This window comes from Cupressus sempervirens, chromosome 1 (assembly GCF_028749045.1).
Source record: "Cupressus sempervirens isolate cs-2001-9-10 chromosome 1, ASM2874904v1, whole genome shotgun sequence".
Lineage (NCBI taxonomy): Eukaryota > Viridiplantae > Streptophyta > Pinopsida > Cupressales > Cupressaceae > Cupressus > Cupressus sempervirens.
Window position 1 is genome coordinate 7,158,761 of NC_143118.1, and position 19,990 is coordinate 7,178,750.

Genomic DNA, 19,990 nt, shown 5'->3' on the forward strand with positions numbered 1-19,990 from the left:
ATTAGTCTAGTGTGCGACAACCCTCGAGCTCTAGTCTTTCTTTTTAGCAATGCTTGGCTTAAATAATGTGTGCCTCGTTCTTTTGGAGAATCATTTGTGTATTAATTTATTTGTATTTTATGCACTAATATATTTAAATTTTCTTTACAATTGAATATTTACTTTCTAGGGTTTTTAGTACTATATTAGAGGAAACAATCCACAATCACCTAGGCTAACTTCCTGCACCTATAGTTCCTAATCCGTATGTTGAAATTTGTCAATTTTTTTGGTGAGCCTCTATTGGTGAGTGAAGAGCTTAAAGCTAATCTTTCGCCCAATACCTACCACTTCTACCCCTAATAGTCATTATAGTACTTTTTGGACAAGTGGACCAATCAGCGATCAAGAAAACTAAAAAATGAAAAAAAGCGAACAACTATTGGTGTTCATGGTGATTTCTTTTGGCATATTTGTGTGCAGATACTAAGTTTTTTTGTTACTAATTGGGGGGAAAGGTAATAGTTAACATGACGGGATTGCATACATGGACGATTAATGGCTCGTTTCCCCTAGTATCATAGGCTTTTTTTAATTTCTTCTATTAATTTATTCATTTGACTAATGTTATTTCCCTTTAAGATGTTGCCAAAATCTATGGGCTCAAATTTTTAATTAAATCATTCTAATTAAGCTGATCTTTGCTCCTGGAAATTATATTTTTCTCCCAAATGATTGTCAACCTCTTTAGGGATTTATTTTCTAAAAATAAAAATAATTTAAATTTTTTATTGTAAATTTTCCTTAAAAATTAACTAATAGCTCTAAAATTAAAAATAATAACTTACCTTATTAGCCCAGATCTGGAGTCACATAAGGAAAGCGAAATAATGCCAAATCTGTGAAATTGAGATTTTCCCCAAATACCATAGATTTTTGGTAGTGGGTTAAATCCTCACCATTAGTTTATATAATATATTTTAATTAAAAATGAGAATTGTACATAGAGCATTGAAAAATTTTGTAGGTTTATATAACTTCTACATGCTTGTTTTGAAGTCATATTGTATACCAAGGAGTGGAAATTGTGATTCTTTGTTCCATGAATGAGTATTTCATGCTCTCTCTATTATTTTTGTATAATGCAATGGCTACAAATCATAATCTTTTACATGTTCTATGTAGAATTCTTTGTGGGTTATTTTATACAAAAACACACTATGAGTCTCTTCATGTGTTATGCATAAGTCTTTGGATTTTGAGTTATATATTCTAAATATTTGTTTAATTAGACACTTGATATTTAGAGGGTTTCGCTAAGGTTTTCATTGTTTTTCGGAAATGTTCTTATGTATATCATACCTCACTTTCATGAGGTGTTTCAAGTTCCATTTTTGTAAAAGTAAAGAATAGATTATTTTATTTGTATGCTTGCACCCAAGATTATACCTCAGATCTATGTATTATTACTAGAAATTAGATTCTTATTCTAATATAGAGATATTTTTGTATTTCTCGTGCTCATTTTTTAATTGATGTTTGTATGTATTATAAATATATTAAGGGATATTTTTTAGATGATTATTGTATTTATATATGATAGATCAATTATTTAGAATAAATGAAAACACTTGTTTATTTAAAACAAACTTTTTAAAAGATTATTTAAATAAAACTAAAATTTAATGTATTCACCACATGAAATTATATTTAAATAATGATCTCAAATAAATAATTTAATTTAATTTTTTTAAATTTTAAAATACAACATAAATTCTTTTCTTTGACTTGTTATTTTATATTTTCAATTTCTTTATGTGCATTAATCTTCTACTTTTGGTATTATATAAATAATTTGACAATTTATAAAATCAAAGATCCTATTCTCTTATTATTGTTTTTAGATATTTAATTTTCATAACAGAATACAACTTTGTGTTATAATTTTAAATTTTTTTATTTTTTTTAAGTTATAGTTTTGATAATAAGATGTGATTTTTTATGTAATTTTAATTTCATAATAAAATGTGTTTTTTCCCTATAAAAGCAAGTTTCTTTTAATTCATTCTACAATATAATTATAAAGTGATAGTATTCTATTATGATATGATTTTTTTTTTTAAAGAATTTAAAGCTCAAGTTTATCTTAATTCATTCTATAACATAATTAGAAAGTGGTACTTGTTCACATGAGTTTATCTTATTTTTAAATATAAAATGATTAGAAAGTTATAATAACTAATTTATAATTTTTTAAGAAATAGAATAAATTGTTCATTTATCTAGGAAGTGATAATTCATTCTTTGCATGAAAATATAAAACTCTAGATAAAGGCTCTGCTAGGGTTTCATGTGATCTTTGAGTTTCCTTGTGTACGACTCTCTGTCTAAGCTTTCCTTCTATGTTTTCCACCTGTTAAACCACATTTACTTTGGGACTTTTTAGGCTAGTTTATAATGTCCCCAGCCGATGGTGACCCAGTTGTTGATATTGGTGTTCACGCTACTACTTCGAAAAACAATGGCGCCTTCATTGAACAAACATCCTCACAAATTTGTCTCAAAGGTCTTTCATGAGGTAATTCTAATATTATCCTTTCTTTGCAAGAATTTGATGCTACTTGTGATTGGTCAGAACAACATACCTTAATAGGGTATTTTTTGGGTCGTACTCCTCCTAAAACTATGCTCTGAGAATGGGTTAGCAAGAATTGGACTCCTCATGGAGTCTGCCTTGACGCTATGAAAAACCTTACCAAAGGGTTTTTTTAATTTCACTTTGCTAACCTATCGTAGGCAAACACAGTTTTTAGCAATGGTCCTTGGTCAGGGCATTCTTCCCTGCTATTTTTTCAAAGATGGTCGAGAGATTTCACTATCTCTGATGACAAAAATCTTAGGGTTCATGTGTGGGTTGAGTTCCCAGGTTTACCCTTGTCATGTTGGCCTTTTATTAAGTCCATTGCCAATACCCTTGGCAAAGTTATTACAAAGGAACATGAAAAAAAAATCAATGCTCATCCTCAGAAACATGTATGCATTGAGGTTGATCTCTCCAAGGATATTAAGGATTCTATAGAGATATAGATTGGTTCTCAAACCTTCTGTCAGAAGGTTCTTTATTTGAAGTTGCCTAACACCTGTTATAGTTGCCAGTCAGCAAAACACAAGATTAGGGATTGCCCTTTGGTTGTGCCTGGGGTTAAACCCCCACCTAAATAGGCCCCTATCAAACCAACAGAAAGAAAGCAAAAGGAAGAATGGACCACTGTTGGGTGCAAGGGCAAGGACCCCTCAGCTCCTAAACAGTCATATGTGGTTGTCATTTTGGTTTCTCATATTTCAATAGGAGTGTAAACCTTAGCCATTGTAGGAAAGAAAGCAATTTTTTTGGAACCAAACCCTAGTGTTTCATAGGTTTCAACCCTAGTTCGCAAGGGATCAAGATGGTCGCCAAGGCTAACACCTTGGTTGTGATTTGCACTCCTCTTGCTACTTCCTCCATTGCAATTCAAAATGTGTGGTGCTCTCATAGTCCTCCTAGACATGCTAAGAAACTAGAGGAGAAACGTCGGGCTATCAGTCCAAAGGACTTTCCTTCTAGCTTTAACCAAGTTTCAACTTTCTTGTAGAATAGTTAATCCTCTCTCGAGGACAAGGAAGACATGGAATAATTTTCATGAATTTTTTATCATGGAATGTGCAAGGTCTTACAGAACTCTCCAGAAAGTACTATGTCAAGGATACCCATCATAGACTTGGTAATTAAGATTTTCTCTATATTCAAGAAGTTAAGATCTTTGGTTTCATGTTTTTTCTTTGCATGTCGTGTCATTTGGCTAGATGGCATTATGTTTTCCTCTCTATACAATTCTAGCAGAGGTGGTGTAGTTACTCTTCTATTAGCTCATCTTCATTTTGCTATTATTTTGCATGGTGTTGACCCCATGCATAGAATCATTTGGCTTTTTCTTTCTATCAACAAAAATTCTTTTGGAGTAATTAATGTTTATGCTTCCAATGATGTTGTGGAAAGATCTCAATTGTGGGGTTGGATGGCTGACAACTTGCGTCCAACTACTTTGGTAATGTGTGGTGACTTCAATATGGTTGAGATGGCCCCTAAAAAAGATGGCATTTTGCCTTCTTGCTAGACAACTGGGGAAAAGGAAGCCTGGTACTACATGCACAATAAATTGGGCCTCTTTGATCCCAATACTAACCACCGCCAACATAGTGGGGTTTGGAACACTTGGTCCAACTTTTGAGCTGGCTCTAGCCATATTTTAAAATGTCTCAATTGTGCCATGATTACTACATAATATTTTTTCTCCTTTTCTAAGGACTGCGATTTATCTATCATTCCTTTTCTTAATGTGACATTATCAAACCACTATCCCATTTATTTATTTATTTTGTGGCACACAGTTGTCCAAGGAGTTGTCAGGACTCAATTTTTCCTTAATACATCAATGTTGATGCATGCTTCCACTATTGATCATATACTGTGTGTCTGGAATTTGGAGCCATGTCCAAATTCTTAAATAGGGTGGATTCAGTGGTGGAAAGATGCCATTACTAGAACCACTTGATTTTTTTACATCTATGGGTGGAAATTGGTGATTTTCAGAAGGCAGTCTTATGAGTCCACTACCATTGCTCTCAAGAAAGCTTCTGAGGCTCTCACCCTAAACCCTTTTGATGTTGACTTAAAAATTTAGCTTGCCAAACTGTGACATGACAAATAGGTTGTAGATAATTATGCTACTCAAGGGGCCCAAATCAAAGCTCACCTCCATTGGTTGGAGATTGGTGATAAGGCTTCAAAGGAGTTCTTTTAGGATCTTCAAGCTCGTCATGCCATTTTTGGGATTAAAAAAATCAAACAAGGCACTTCTATTCTTTCTAGTCTCCCTGACATCCTACAATTTTTTCAACATTATGAAAATGTGCTTGCTTTGTAGGGAAATTTGATTGCTCAGGAGGAAGCCCTCAGAAAGTGTATTTTTGTTACTCCAAACCACCTAGCAGTTGAGCAATGTGTTTTCTGTAAGCAGCTTCTCACTATCCAAGACCTTAAGGAGGAAATTTTTTCCATGGCTAACAAAAAGTTCCCCGAGTGCGATAGGTTTCCTTGTGAATTTTACAAATAGTTATGGGAGTATATTGGTCCCTACCTGCATAAAGTTTATCTTGAAGCCTATCATTATAAAAGCTTAGGAGCTATTATCAACAAAGGAAACATCAAATTCTTACCTAAAGCTGGCGATCCTGAGGATATTTGTAACTAGTGGCCCATTACCCTACTTAATGTGTCCTATAAGATCATTGCTAATGCAATTTCTCTTAAAATTCACCATCTCCTTCCTTTAATTGTGTGGCTAGAGAAAATTGGCTTTATCAAATCTAGGTATATTCTTGACAACATCATTATTGTCCGGGAAGGCATGGAGTGGGCTTGCAAGTCCAATCAGCCGTCTATTTTTTTGAAAATTGATTTTGCAAAAGCCTATGATCGGATTGAATGGCCTTTCATTTTGGCTATGCTCTAGACTCTTGGTTTCTATCCCAATTTTCTTCAATTTGTGGAGATGTTAATGCTTGTATTACTATCAATAGCTCCCAATCTAAAGCATTTGGGCTCTTTCATTCCATTAGGCAGGGTTTCCCTCTAGCTCCAATGTTATATGTTCTTGTTGCTAAAGGGTTTGGTTACTTTCTAGCCCACTCCATCTCTCCAAGTTTGGTTTGTGGCATTTTCTTATCAAATTCCTCTTCCCAATTGGTCAATGGTCATTTTTCCAATGATTCCTTTCTCACTCTTTTGGAGGATGAAGAAAAATATCACTAATTCCTTGAATTTCCTGGACACTTTTTGTCAAGCCTCTAGCTCTACTATTCAATGGCATAAAACGTTCTGTTATCGCCAGTCTTTTTTGTCAGCTTCGCCTTGGCTTAACTAGTTTGAATGGAAATGGGTTATGCATAGGGAGATTTTCCACTTTTTGGGCATTCCGTTTTCCTTTCAAGCTTTGCTAGTTGATCTTTGGAATGTCATGCTAGTCAAGATTGCAAAGAAGCTGGATTATTGGTTTACTAAACCTCTTTCTCTTGTGGGAAAATTTTAGATTTTCTCTAAAGTTCTTGCAACTATGTATGTCTATTATTCTTCCTGTTGGGCTCCTTCCAAAGCCTCTTATCTGAAATGAGAGCAATTTCTCTGTGATTTTCTCTGGGCTTCTAGTTCTGACAATCGTGGCTTCCACAAAGTTGCTTGGGATTTTTTTTGTCTTTCCAAAGAGTTTGGAGGCCTTGGCCTTCTCTCCACGCAAAAGAAATGCCTCGCTCTTTGTTCAAAATAAATTATTCATGCCATCACTAGAGATGAAGCTTGGAAGATTTTGGTTCAACATTTTATTTCCTCTAGGTTTCCTATTATCATGCCTGCATGGAAGGGGATTCGCTTTCAAACCCTTCTCATCATGCAAGAACCTGTGCACATATAGGGGTCTTTTGTTATCAAGATCATATGGAAAGCTTGGGAAGCTATCAAGCCTTGGCTTTACTAGTCTAGTGATGAGTTATGTAATGGACTCTCTTAGAACTAGTAGAACATTTGGCGGTCTCTTCTATTTTCCATCCAAGGTATTACTCTAGCCAAGACTCAAGGTGCTAGTGCTTTGCATTTTTTCAACATGGCATCAAGACTCCTAAAGACCTTTTCTCAAGGGTCTCCATGAGTCTTAGATCCTAGGAATCTATGCAAGTCCAGTTCCATCTTGCCCATTTACATTGGAAGACTTTTAATTTGTTGCTTTCTACAATTCTAGGTCACTTAATCCACAAGGTGGGTATTCAGTCTGTTCAACCTTGGTGGACTAACTGGAAGTGGTATCTTGCCACTCCCTTCACTAGCTATAAGACAAATTTGGGATATCGATGGCTTTCTCCCCATCTGTCAATGGTGGATACCCTCAATCAATGCTAGTATTTGTAGTCTTCCCTTTCTTAGTGGAGAAAGTGCTTTGACACTATTTGGAGTGCCATTACAAAACCTAAGATTGCACATTTTTCTTGGTGCCTAGCTTTTCAAGGTCTTCACCTTGGGCCTTTTCTTAATTATATTGGGGTTCTAGATTCTTGATGTCCATTTTTTGGGCAACCAGAGTCTTTCTTGCATATTTTTTGGTTCTATAAACATGCTCAAAACTATTGGCACTAGATTCATGATTTCTTTAAGTCATTTTAGCTTGAACCCTTTTCTTGGCATATAATTATTTTGGGTGATTCCCCCAGGTTCCCTAGAAAATTTACCCAAATATAGCATACTTTCAAGATGGAGATTTTGTTCACCCTATGGAAAGATAGAAATGATGTTCTTTTCACTCGCAGCTTTCTTGATATAAATGTTTCTATGTACACTAAATCATGCATTTGTAATAATGTAATGATGTAGATCCAAGTGCAAGTCAACAAGGTGGCTCTAGAGTTGACCCACCTTCAGGAGCTTCTCAATCATTGGGATAATGCCCCTTGTATGGTTGCCAAAGTGTCTCCCGATGTTTCGATTGATACTATGTTTCCTAAGGGCCATTGTCAGGGGTTCAACTCTTTTGGTCATTGCTCACATATGCCACACTCACAAGCTTCTTGCCACTACTCTCCTAGTGGTGGTGATGGTGGTTGGCATTGCCACTCTGTTTCCCCACCTAATGGTGGCACAAGCTAGTCCTTGGGCCCAATGGTTCCCCCTCCTAGTGCTTGGCTTGTTATTTTAGGAAAGTAGCCCTTTCGCTTGGAATTGGCCATCTCACCTCCACGACCTAATACCAAGAATGCTAACTAGGCCCCTAATGATGTTGTTGACAATTGGACTATTCCCAACCCACCTACCGATCCTAGGGATGACTAGGGATTTCATGATTGAGATGAACCACCCCCCTCAACTGGCACTACTTTAGTTACTTGAGGGTTTCTTCCTTTTATGTTTTCTTTGATGAATAGATGTTGATTCTAGCTTCGGCCATGTGAACTTTTGTAGGGTGATCTTGTATCCCCCGACCCTTTTGTGTGAATTGTAACTTAGTATACTATTTATTAATAGAAAAGAACTATTCATCAAAAAAAAATCATTCTTTACTTGTTCAAATTATTTTATCAAATCCAAACTTAAAATTTTAATATTATGTCATGCACTGCACCATTTATATTTAAAAAAATTAATAAAATTAAATATTTTTCCTCTTTATCTATAAAAGTGTCGTTCATAATTTTTAACTCTTTGGTATTTTTCCTTTGATTTTCTTTTTAGATGAGAAGGTAGAACAAATTGTACTAATGATGACTCATAAAACAATTTGTAGTTGTTCTTTGTGGCCAATGATGACTCATCACTACTTCAATCAAATATTTTTAAAGTCATCAAATATTTTGCATTATCATTTGCCTTCTTTAATACTGATGATGTGACAAGTGAAATCAATAACGTGTTGTTTATTTATTATTATTGTTTAATGTATGACAAGTAAAGAATCATAATAAATAATAATAATAATAGTAATGTCAACATTATATGTAATAGAACTTGCATAAATCATTATTACTACTCTCCTCACTAAATGAATCATTTAAGGAACATTAAACATGGTGTAATGTGTAAATATAGATGACTAAAAATCAAAATCACAAGGAAAGAACTCCTCAAAAATATGTATTGTATTATCATGTAATACATGACACAATGAATAATAAATAATAAATAAATACGAAGATTTATTTATTATCATCATAGCTTGCTATCATAGTCACTATTGCTATGGACACTCATAAATCAATTTATGTTTGTCCATAGTCATAGAAATTATAAATATAATATAAGGCACCATGCAAAAAAGATGTTGAGTTATAAAAGTGTTTCAAAACAAAAAAACAAAAACGTGTCTGTCATATTTCAAATGTTAAGATGAATTTGTAGACTTGTGGAATAAAAATACTTGGGACACCAAAGGTAGTTTAATTAAGATCCACTAGACCAAATCTTCATACATTTTGACAATTCAAATATGGATATGTACATCCTCACTTCTCCTACTACTAAATTTTGGGCTACCAAATTATGGTGTAGTGAATTGAGTAGCACAAAGATGAAATCACTCAATTGGGTGGGTAAGAATTACAAGATTTATAATTATTGTTTGGACACTCAAAAAAAATGTGGGACTCTCTCTATTTATAGTTTACAAACGTCAATAAAAAACTTTAAGTACATGTTTAAATAAATTTAGTTAGTATAATCATACTTAATAATAGATTTTTTATTGGGTATAATTTATATCAATTTTATTATTTTATTTTAATTTAATTATGTATATAATTAATGATCTATTTTGTAGAAATTAATTTTACTCCCTCGAAAATCAAATCTCTTATCAGCTCATCATTGCATGCTCAAAAGCATGCAACTACTAGTATACTTATTTTGAAGCTCATATTTATCTTTAAATTAATATATTAAATAAAAATTAATTCTTATCTTAAATTTCTATTATATAGAGTTTTAAAATGGAACATCACAATTTAGAAAGAAGACAGAAAAGTAAAATGAAATAATAAAAAGAAATTTAATGTTTTATATCTATTAACTATGTGTTTGTAAATTATGATAATTTCAACAAAGAAGAAACACATGTAATTGGAAAAAAGGATAATGAAGAAAGAATGATGAGAGAGATGCTCATAAATTGAATTTTAATTGTGAATATTTTGATGTATTCATAAACTTTAGCTTTTTTTATAATGTCTTAATTTTATATTTTAAGTCAATTTTCAAACACCTATATTATGACTCCCTCTTCAAAAATTAATCTTTTTATTATTTTCATGTTTATAGAACTTTTCTATCTTTATTAAGTTGCAAATGCTTCTTATAGTGGAAGCAGTTTTGGTTGTAAACATTTTGTACTTTCAAAAAAAATTATGCCTATCAACTAAAGTGGTAGTAATGAGTGTCTCATTGAAAAAGTGGAAAGGCCTATCTACACTTCAAAAATAAATTAATTTGAATATATTCCATTGCACACAATTTCAATTTAAGAACTATAAAATTTCTAATTGTATTTTTGTGTGTCTATTAATGAAGAACTTCACAATGTCTAGGTAATTCTCATTTAGTTTAATGTTCATCTTTATGTTTTTTGCTTTGGTTTATACTCCTAGATCTGTATGATATTTCTATTATTTTAGCTTTGGATGTGATTTTGTTTAGGCAATATTTTATGCAATATAATTTTAAAAATATCTATTTTATACAAATCTTGCCATGATTACATGACATTAGAGGCCATATTTTTCAATCAATGTCATTACAACAATATTTTTGCACGAATCTGCTAAAAATTATAATAATTATGTTACTTTTTGTTACAACACAAAATTTCATAAATATCGTATCCAAATATAAGTATGTGTCTAAGAACCTATATTCCAAAATAAGAGGCCTTCTATATTGGTCCTCAAGTCCAAATTCTTTTAACATTTCGATATCATTGAATTTTTATCACTTCTTATAATAAGAAGAATCTATTACTTTTGCGTTCTTTACTTTTTTTATTTTAGTGATAATTATTTTTGTATTTTTAAGATAAAGATTATATAAAATATAAGATGGATATTTTTTATTATATTTTTTTAGCAAGCTTTTAATGGAGTGCTTACTATGACAAGAATTCAAGAATGATATATTACTAACACATCCATATTCTTTTAACTCCTTTAATTTAAGTTAAAAGTTGAATCCTTGTTTTGTTCAACATACATCTCTATTTAATAGATTATATATCCACTATGATTGAGACAAAATGTTTATTGAAAATTAATGTCATAGCTTTTTTATTTATATTTTAGAATATGTTTTTTCCTTGTCAACTATATTTTAGATTCTATTTTTCAAATTATGTATTTGATATTTGAACCAACACTTATAAATTTATTTACAAAAGTACATGACTTTCCTTAATCAAATTGAAAAAAAATTGTGTCAACCCTTTTATTTCATAAATAGACCTCTAAATTATAATAGTATTTCCCAAATAAAAGTGTTTGGACATTGTAGTTAGTCACATGCCTTAAACAAGTCTCTAAAAAAGACCAGTTCATATTTTAACTTGGATTTTGATTATATTTGGGGTATCAAAAAAAAAAATCCTTCACTAAGTCCAAAATCATTACTTCACATTAATCTACCAACAATAAATATTCATATTAGAATATCATAAAATCTTTATCATTTTATTTCTTCTTCATTTTGTGCTCTTTTTCCAAAATAATTAGTAACATACATTTAAATTTATATTGGTATTCTAATATTTCTAATACATTATAAATAATTTGATTCTATAGCCAAATAATTACACATTATTTATTTTAGACTAAATATTTTTAATGTGACTAACTTGAGAAAGAGAGAGTCCTGGTGCTTCACCCCTATGAGCATCACCTAGATCCAATGAGTGCTAAGTGTTCCATTTATTCTCATGAGAGATGGATTCAAGTTTTATCCCTACTCATGAAACATGGGTCAATGAGTTTGGCTCAAAATCACACAATTAAATCCTGATAGGAATAGCACAATTTGACTTGCTATGGAAATTATCTCCTACTTAACAATGTATATGATCGCCATTTTGTTTCTCTCTTCTTTTCCAGAAAAATCTCTTGGAATATATCTCTTAGGTCATTTATCTATTCCTCTCCTAGAATTAAATAATCCAACTCATCAATCCTTATCTTCAACACAAATTTCATATCCCAAGAAATCAACTTAATTGGCTGGAAATTATGATTCTTCATAAACATTTAAAATGTTGTTCCTCAGCCAAACACTGTGTTCTGATACTCGATCATCATTGGGTTACATGGTCACTATTAAGCTTCTTTTTGGGCACATGCACTATCACTTTGTCAATACTGATGCTTGGTCAATATTGAATTTTCTTGACACTTACTGTGGCTCAGTTGAAACTAGCATCATTCGACATGTACTTCAAAAATATTCATTCTTTTTTTCCATATCTCAGTCAAGCCTATGTGTTTGATCTATCTATGTTCACACTTGCAAGACTTGAACATTATTGTCTTCTCCACTTGTAACATGATTTAAACAATCAATCTATGTTATCAAAGTCCAACTAATCAAATGTCCATTTGTAATATCCTCTTCATAACTTAACCTATCCTCTAGATTCTTTTGTTATGAACAACTTCTCAAATTGTCTTCATCAATCAAATAGATATGACATTTAGGTTAGATAGAAAATTGTCTCACCAATAGATTTGACATCAATGATAACATAATAATTGTTCCAATTGTAGTTTCCAACAATCTCCCTCTTTGGCATTGATCAAAACAGCTCTAAAATATTTCTAGAATACTTCAAGTTACCATACAATCCAAAATTTGTATAGTCTGGAGCAATACTCTCAATATATCAGATATTCATTAATATCCTTAGTTTCATTTTGATTCTCATCTTTGTAACTGAAACTCCCTCTAAGTAATCTCTCCCTCTTAAAGATCTTTCTTACCTTTCACTATCTCCCTCTACTATTTCACCTTTTCCTTCATGGTAACTAAATATCATATTCTCCCTTTCCATGGTAACTTAGATAATCTAGGATCTTCTCCCTCTTTGAAAACAATGCAAAAGACACTTTTCAACTCTATCTCATGCATCTTTCTCATGTAGATACTCTCATGTCAATTTTAAATTCTACATATATCATCATTGTATGATTGTTGCATCATTTTTTCCTTCTTTCTCATTACTACCTTAGGCAACTCCTAAAGTATAATTGTTTGAATCAATTTGTAAGATAGTCTAATCAACACATTTGATGCATAGCACCATCTTTGCTTAAGTTGTTTTTGTCTAGGGGAATCACCCCCATTTTACCTATAAGATATTCATGTGAGCATCCTTACATAAAGCTTTAGGGCCCATTTAGTTGCATGCATAGGAATGGAGAATAGGAATGCATATTGGGAATATGAATGGCTATTCCAATAATAGCTATTTTTTTGGAATGGGTATAAGCTCATTTTAGAGGCAAAATGGGAATATGTATTCCTATTCCCTATTCAAATTGACGAACCAAATGGAAGTTTCTATTCCTATTCCAACAACCAAATGGGCCCATAGTGAATATGTTAGCAATTTTGTTCTTTAGTATTCACATATTCCAATTTCACTTCTTTTTCATGAATTATCTCTCTCAAGTAATGATACTTGGTAGCAATGTGCTTTGTCTTTGAGTAAAAGCACAAAACTGTGTCACCCTTTGGGATATCCTAGAGGGTTTCAGTCGTAACACCATTGGTTGTATGTGCGTGGTGTTTTTTCGCACCTATGTGGCCACTAAGGTTATGGTCGAAACCCTTTCAGTCATAAGTGTTACAGCTAAAACCATCTAGGATATTATAAATAAGCAAAATTTGCTTTTGGAGGTCAATTGCACTATTGCAGATTCTGGATTTTAAGGAGTGGATTAGGGTATTTTGGCCATAAGGGGTAGGTGGTTTTTCTTTTCTTTTCTTTTTTCTTTTTTTGTGAAGTTTTTTTTAGTTATTACATGTTAGTATTAGTTAAATTAATTGTATTTTAAGTGTTTTAGTAATTTAATTAATTATATTTTAAGTGTTTTAGTAATTTAATTAATTATATTTTAAGTGTTTTAGTAATTAAATTAATTATATTTTAAGTGTTTTAGTAGTTGATTATTTAGATTAGTTTTTTTTTTAATAGTTAGGTCGTATGTTAGATAAAGAGAAATATAGTATTTTTTAATTAAATATCTATTTAATCATAAATGTAGATTTTACATCAAACATAAAAAATTCAAGTTGAGACCTAGATAACTAAATTAATTACATCTGAGAAAACAATATCATAGTACAAACCTATATAGACAACTAACATGTAACTTGAAACATTAGGTAGAACTAAACTATAATAAGTTCTAGTTGTTCAAACTTGAAGACTTAAAATTTAACCAAATTTCAAATGTAGAAAACTTGAAAACTATAATAACATGAATGTACATGAAACTTAGAAAACTTGTTCAGACCTCAAGATAGCTAAAAATTAGTTACATTTTAGAAAACATTAACATAGTAAACCTATGCACTTTAACATGCGCATATTTTTTGTTCACATACATGAGCTAGATACATCAAGTTCATATATATTTAACATGTGTGTTAAATAAAATAATCTATATTTTTTAGTTACATTCAACTTTGTACATATATATATACATACATGTTTCAAATTAAATTTAACTTTTAGTTTTATATGTACTTGCATATATCTTAACTCTGCATTTATAGACATAGATCTTCTTTGCATATCATTATGGCATCTGGTACTGGTGGTGCTCCTACATCCTTAGGGGATGCTAGTGTACACTGAATTAGCATAGCATGTACACCAATATCATCCTTTGAGGAGAGACAATGTTTATTTAGAGATACAATTGATAGGTTATCTCATGTTATAGAGTTTCTCGATTCTACACTTTTGACTTCTACCATTCTCCCTAATAGGGATAAGATTGTTTCTATGAGAGATGAGTTATGCCATATGATTCAGATGATAGAGACATACAACCCATATGATGATATCAGTATTGAGACTTTTACTCTTCCCTTTCTCGTAGTGTCACTGGCACTATGAAGTATACACAACTTGGTAGATAGGTCTCCATTACTATGTTGAAGAGTATGTTTCCCTTTTATAAAGATAGGCCTAGGGTTAGAGGTTATTTGGCTATGAAGTGTACAGATCAGCTTGTTGTACCATTTATATCCTCCCTAGTTAGTTGCGCATCACAGGTGGCCACAAAAGAATGAGTTCCCTCTTTATTTATGCAAACAATTATTTGTAGAATTTCATTTACATCATGATGTAGATTATATAGATTTTCCAGGTCACACTATAAATTGCCTTAGTAGATTATCAGAGAGATTTAGACCTATGGACACCCTTGTGCCTATTAATAAATGGGCAATGGTGGGTCCAAACCTTTTGGTCATGTTGAGAGCTCTACAAATGGTTGTTGTAGATATGATTGTTTGAGATGATATAGTCAGGACTCAAATCTATTCTAGCATTACCACAATTGTTATGCAGTTACAGGAGATGTCTTCAAATCGATGTGGTAGATATATGTTACAATCTCATGGTACCATTTTGATAGCTACATCCTCTAGCATAGGAGTTGATGATGTGTATGGGATAGCAGATATACCATCTCCACTAGATGTTTCTACTATATCAGATGTGGATGCATTGCATTGTATGGCATCCTATTTAGCATTTGATCTTCTTGGTTCATATCAGGCATTATTGACAGTCACAAGGATTCCTCTTAGGGAAATTGGTGGACACATGTATCAGCCATATTCTCTCACACACAATAGGATCATAGGGTTCACAGAGACAAGAGGATATCCCTGCACCTTCTACAACACTTTCTCCTACATAGGGCCCTACAACACCCACCCCCACACCTACTCAGGATCTTGTAGCACTTGCTCCTACATAGAGCCCTATAGCACCCATCCCCCACCTACTGAGGATCTTGTACCACCTTCTATAGCACACCCCCGCCCCCCCCATACTTAGGCCCCCATAGTACAACAGCGTCTATTTACCACTATGCTTTCAGATGAGATGGTCAACCTAGACCAGGCTACTTTATCACTACATGATTTAGATATCAGTTAGATCAGTAGAGCATTACATGATGCTACGGTAAATGTAAATTTATATGTTTAAATTTATTTTTTAGTATAATTACACATGTATAAGTTTAGCATACTTGAGCTTTTATACATGTACTTACAGACATTCATATATTCAAGTGATTAAATCTAACTTGTGTATATACATGTGTTCTATAGGGTCTTAGTGATAGTATGTTGGGTTTTGGAGATCTTCAAACCTCAACAGATCTTGCACAACATGAGTCATGGGTATGTTATATTTTTTAATATATATATGTGTGTTTGTGTGTCTGTGTGTTTGTGTGTGTGTGTGTGTCTGTGTTTGTGTGTGTGTGTGTGTGTGTGTGTGTGTGTGTGTGTGTGTGTGTGTGTGTGTGTGTGTGTGTGTGTGTGTGTGTGTGTGTGTGTGTGTGTGTGTGTGTGTGTGTGTGTGTGTGTGTGTGTGTGTGTGTGTGTGTGTGTGTGTGTCTTTTTGTGTGTGTGTGTGTACATGTGATATAATACATGCACATACATAATTTTATAATAACAAATTTCTTTCATTTGACATAGGGTTCAAACCGAGATCATGGAGCCTTTTGGGGTCATGGATCAGGAGGGGGATGTGGTTGATCTTATTTTACATGTCTATTTCATTAATGTTAGGACATTTTATATATATATACATGTTATTTAGATACTTTGATATGGAGACATGTCATTTAAGATACTTTTATATGGAGACATGTTATTTCAGATACATTTGATGTGGTATTTTGGAGACATTTTATATGGTATTTTGGATACATTTTACATAGGTACATTATTTCATAGATCATGTTTTACTTTGTACATGTGTTACAACATTTAATAAATAAATTTAATATATAAAGAGTACTAGTAAAGAATACATGTGTTACAACATTCAATCAATAAATTTAATACAAATTTAAGAACAAAGTGCTAGTAAAGAATACATATGCTACAACATATAATCACTAAAATTAATACATATAAGAACATAAAGAATACATACGAACATAAAGAATGTTATGCATGCTATAGAATCTAATAAGAGTGTATTTAATCAGGTAAAGGAGTTGTCCTAATAGGATGTCTTAAGGGGTTGACTTAAGGGGAGGTCGTAAGGTAATCTGATGGATGGATCTAGACTAAATGCAGTATTGAATGCTTAATTAAAAACACAACTCAGTGGAAGTCTTAATACATTTAACATAAATGAAATTAAGCATCACAAACTCAAAAGCTTGAGGTAAAATAAACATAATTGAGAGAGAGAGAGAAGAAGATAGAAAGTGCAAACAAAGTTTGATTTCAGAGTTCACCACAAACGTGACTACGTCTCCAGGGCGGCTCCAATAGAGTACGACCAATCCGATTAATCTCCAAAAATCAATTACAAATGCACCAAGTCCATTCTTTTGAGCACTTCAGCAGCAAAAAAACTTCAATGTACAAGAATGGCTCAAAAATCTCCTTACAAGACCTCTCTATTCTTTCAAAACTTCACCAAAACCAATTTATCTACAAGTCTCCTTCAAGAATTACAATAATTCTCCAACTTTGATTGCCCTTCAAAATGACATCCTACCCACCTTTTTATACAAAATAATTTGCCTAAATTGGCTTACAACCAATTAATCCATAATTAGGCATTTTAACCATAAGACACCTATGAATAACCCCTTTTCCTTTTTTATATTTTGGCATTACATTCATATTTGAGGTTTAACTAGTAATAAAATAACAAATAAATCCTATTTAAAAAGTGGGCGGTTTGTTTGTTCCTACTCAAATAACAATTATGCCCTATATGTAACAAAATCCAATATGTGGCGCAATGGCCACACATCTTTTACACCCGCCGTGGGGTCGAGGGTTCAATCCTCATGCCATTTTAAACTAAAGTTGGTGGCCAGAACACTTTAAATAGAATATTTGACAATTGTATTTTGAATACTTTGCGTGGCCCAACGACCATGCATATTTTGGTAAAGAAGTGGTTGGGGGTTCAACCCCCACCGGCCCATTTCTTCAATCCACTTGCCAATGACGTGTAAATGTCACATGTCAAATGATGTTGTCACCATTTTAAAATTTTGCCTCCAACTTCAAACAAGCATAACTTTCACATATGAAGTCTGTTTTTGACGAAACGAACATTGTTGGAAAGGTTGTGACGAGATCTTCATTTTGAGATCCATTGTTGACCACTTTTGAGATGGTCTAATTTCACCCCTTATCTAGCCCTTCGATCTACCTGTTGACTAGAACTTTGACCGAGCGTAACTTGCATGAATGGACTCCTTTTTGCTCCATTCAAGTTGTATTGGAATTAGGATGCTGAGATCTTTTTGATGATGCAAAAATTTGGAGATTTGAAGACACTTCAATTTTCACTAAAATTATCCACTAGATCATAAGGGGAAGTCTTAAGGGGAGGTCATAAGGGGAACTCCTAGAATGGGATGTCTTAAGAGGTTGTCTTAAGGGAAAGTCTTATGGGGAGGTCATAAGGGGAAGTCTTAAGGGGAGGTTGTAAGGGGAACTCCTAGAATGGGATGTCTTAAGGGGTTGTCTTAAGGGGAAGTCTTATGGGGAGGTCATAAGGGGAAGTCCTAATGGCATGTCTTAAGGGGTTATCTTAAGGGGAAGTCTTAAGGGGAGGTCCTAACAAGAAGTCCTAATGGGATGTCTTAAGGGGTTGTCTTAAGGGGAAGTCCAAAGGGGAGGTCCTAAGGGGAAGTCCTAATGGGATCTCTTAAGAGGTTTTCTTAAGGGGAGGTCCTAAGGGGAAGTCCTAATGGGATGTCTTAAGGGCTTTTCTTAAGGGGAAGTCTTAAGGGGAGGTCCTAAGGGGAAGTCCTAATGGGATGTATGTACATATATATACATCAAACCATACATAAAATATAAATAACAATACATGTTCATAATTTGTACCATATATCCAAGATCCATGATCAAATGTATATAAATTTATAAAACATATATCCAAATTGATGTATATGTAGTAAATATGAAAGTATAAGAGTTGTATATAGAAAATAAGTACAAATAGCTATAAACTAGAGCTCCACAAATATTGTATTGTTGGGATCCTCTCTATTTTTAATTATATCTAGAATACTTTCATGTTCTTCAATAGATAGTTTCCACTTTTGATTTCCATGATGTCATCTTCTTGGTATTGCATCGAATTGCAACTTTGTCGCTACAACATGGTTACTGTATTGTAAAAAAAATTCTCCATGCATGTATTCAATAAATTCAATACCACTGTCAGTTATCCTTTTTTGTTGATAATATGTTCCTTCAACAATTGATCCAATTGGATATGACTATCCATCAGCATCTATAGTTCCTTCTAGCAACTTGTGTTTTTCTTTTGTGCATCTTAGAAGATAATAGTCTACATTTTCTACATTATTCACTAAGGCTTGGACAACAAAAATATCTCCTGCAATGTACAAAAAAATAGACATGTTTATAAAGTGAATATATATATATATATATATATATATATATATATATATATATATATATATATATATATATATATAAGTTTATTTTAATGAACATACATGTGTGTCATATATATGTACATATGCCACAAACCTACCATAACTAAATTAGAAACATGCTTATAATCAACTGAATATATAGGATCCCAAATGTCAATGTCAATGTCAGCATCTTCAAAAGGAGGCTTTTTGACTTTGTCCTTCAAACCCCAATGTGAAACATATCCACTCGCAATATTTTCACATACACTCATTGGATTTTCCTTCATGTAGTCATCACAAAAACATGATTTCTCTTGTAATTTAATCATTGGGGGTTTGTGGTGTCTTGTAGTCACCACTTGATGTAAACTTATAATACCAGAAATCATTTGGAAATTGTAAGGATTAGATCAATCTATATCTATTACAAATATAGATAATTTAATTAAAAACTTGAATTATAAGAATATGTACACATGTGTAAATTATCAAATAAATAAATATATAACACTTACCTTTCACTTCCCAAAAATAATGCTTATTGCATTCAATATCTCAAGTAGCAAAATGATCTTTACATAATTCAATAATTTCACTCGCACTCTCTATCCTATTATCTTCAGTAACATGCACGTATATAAAATTTAAAATACATTAAATCTATGTGTATATCTATATATATATTTATTTAGAGAGAGAGAGAGAGAGAGGGAGAGAGAGAGAG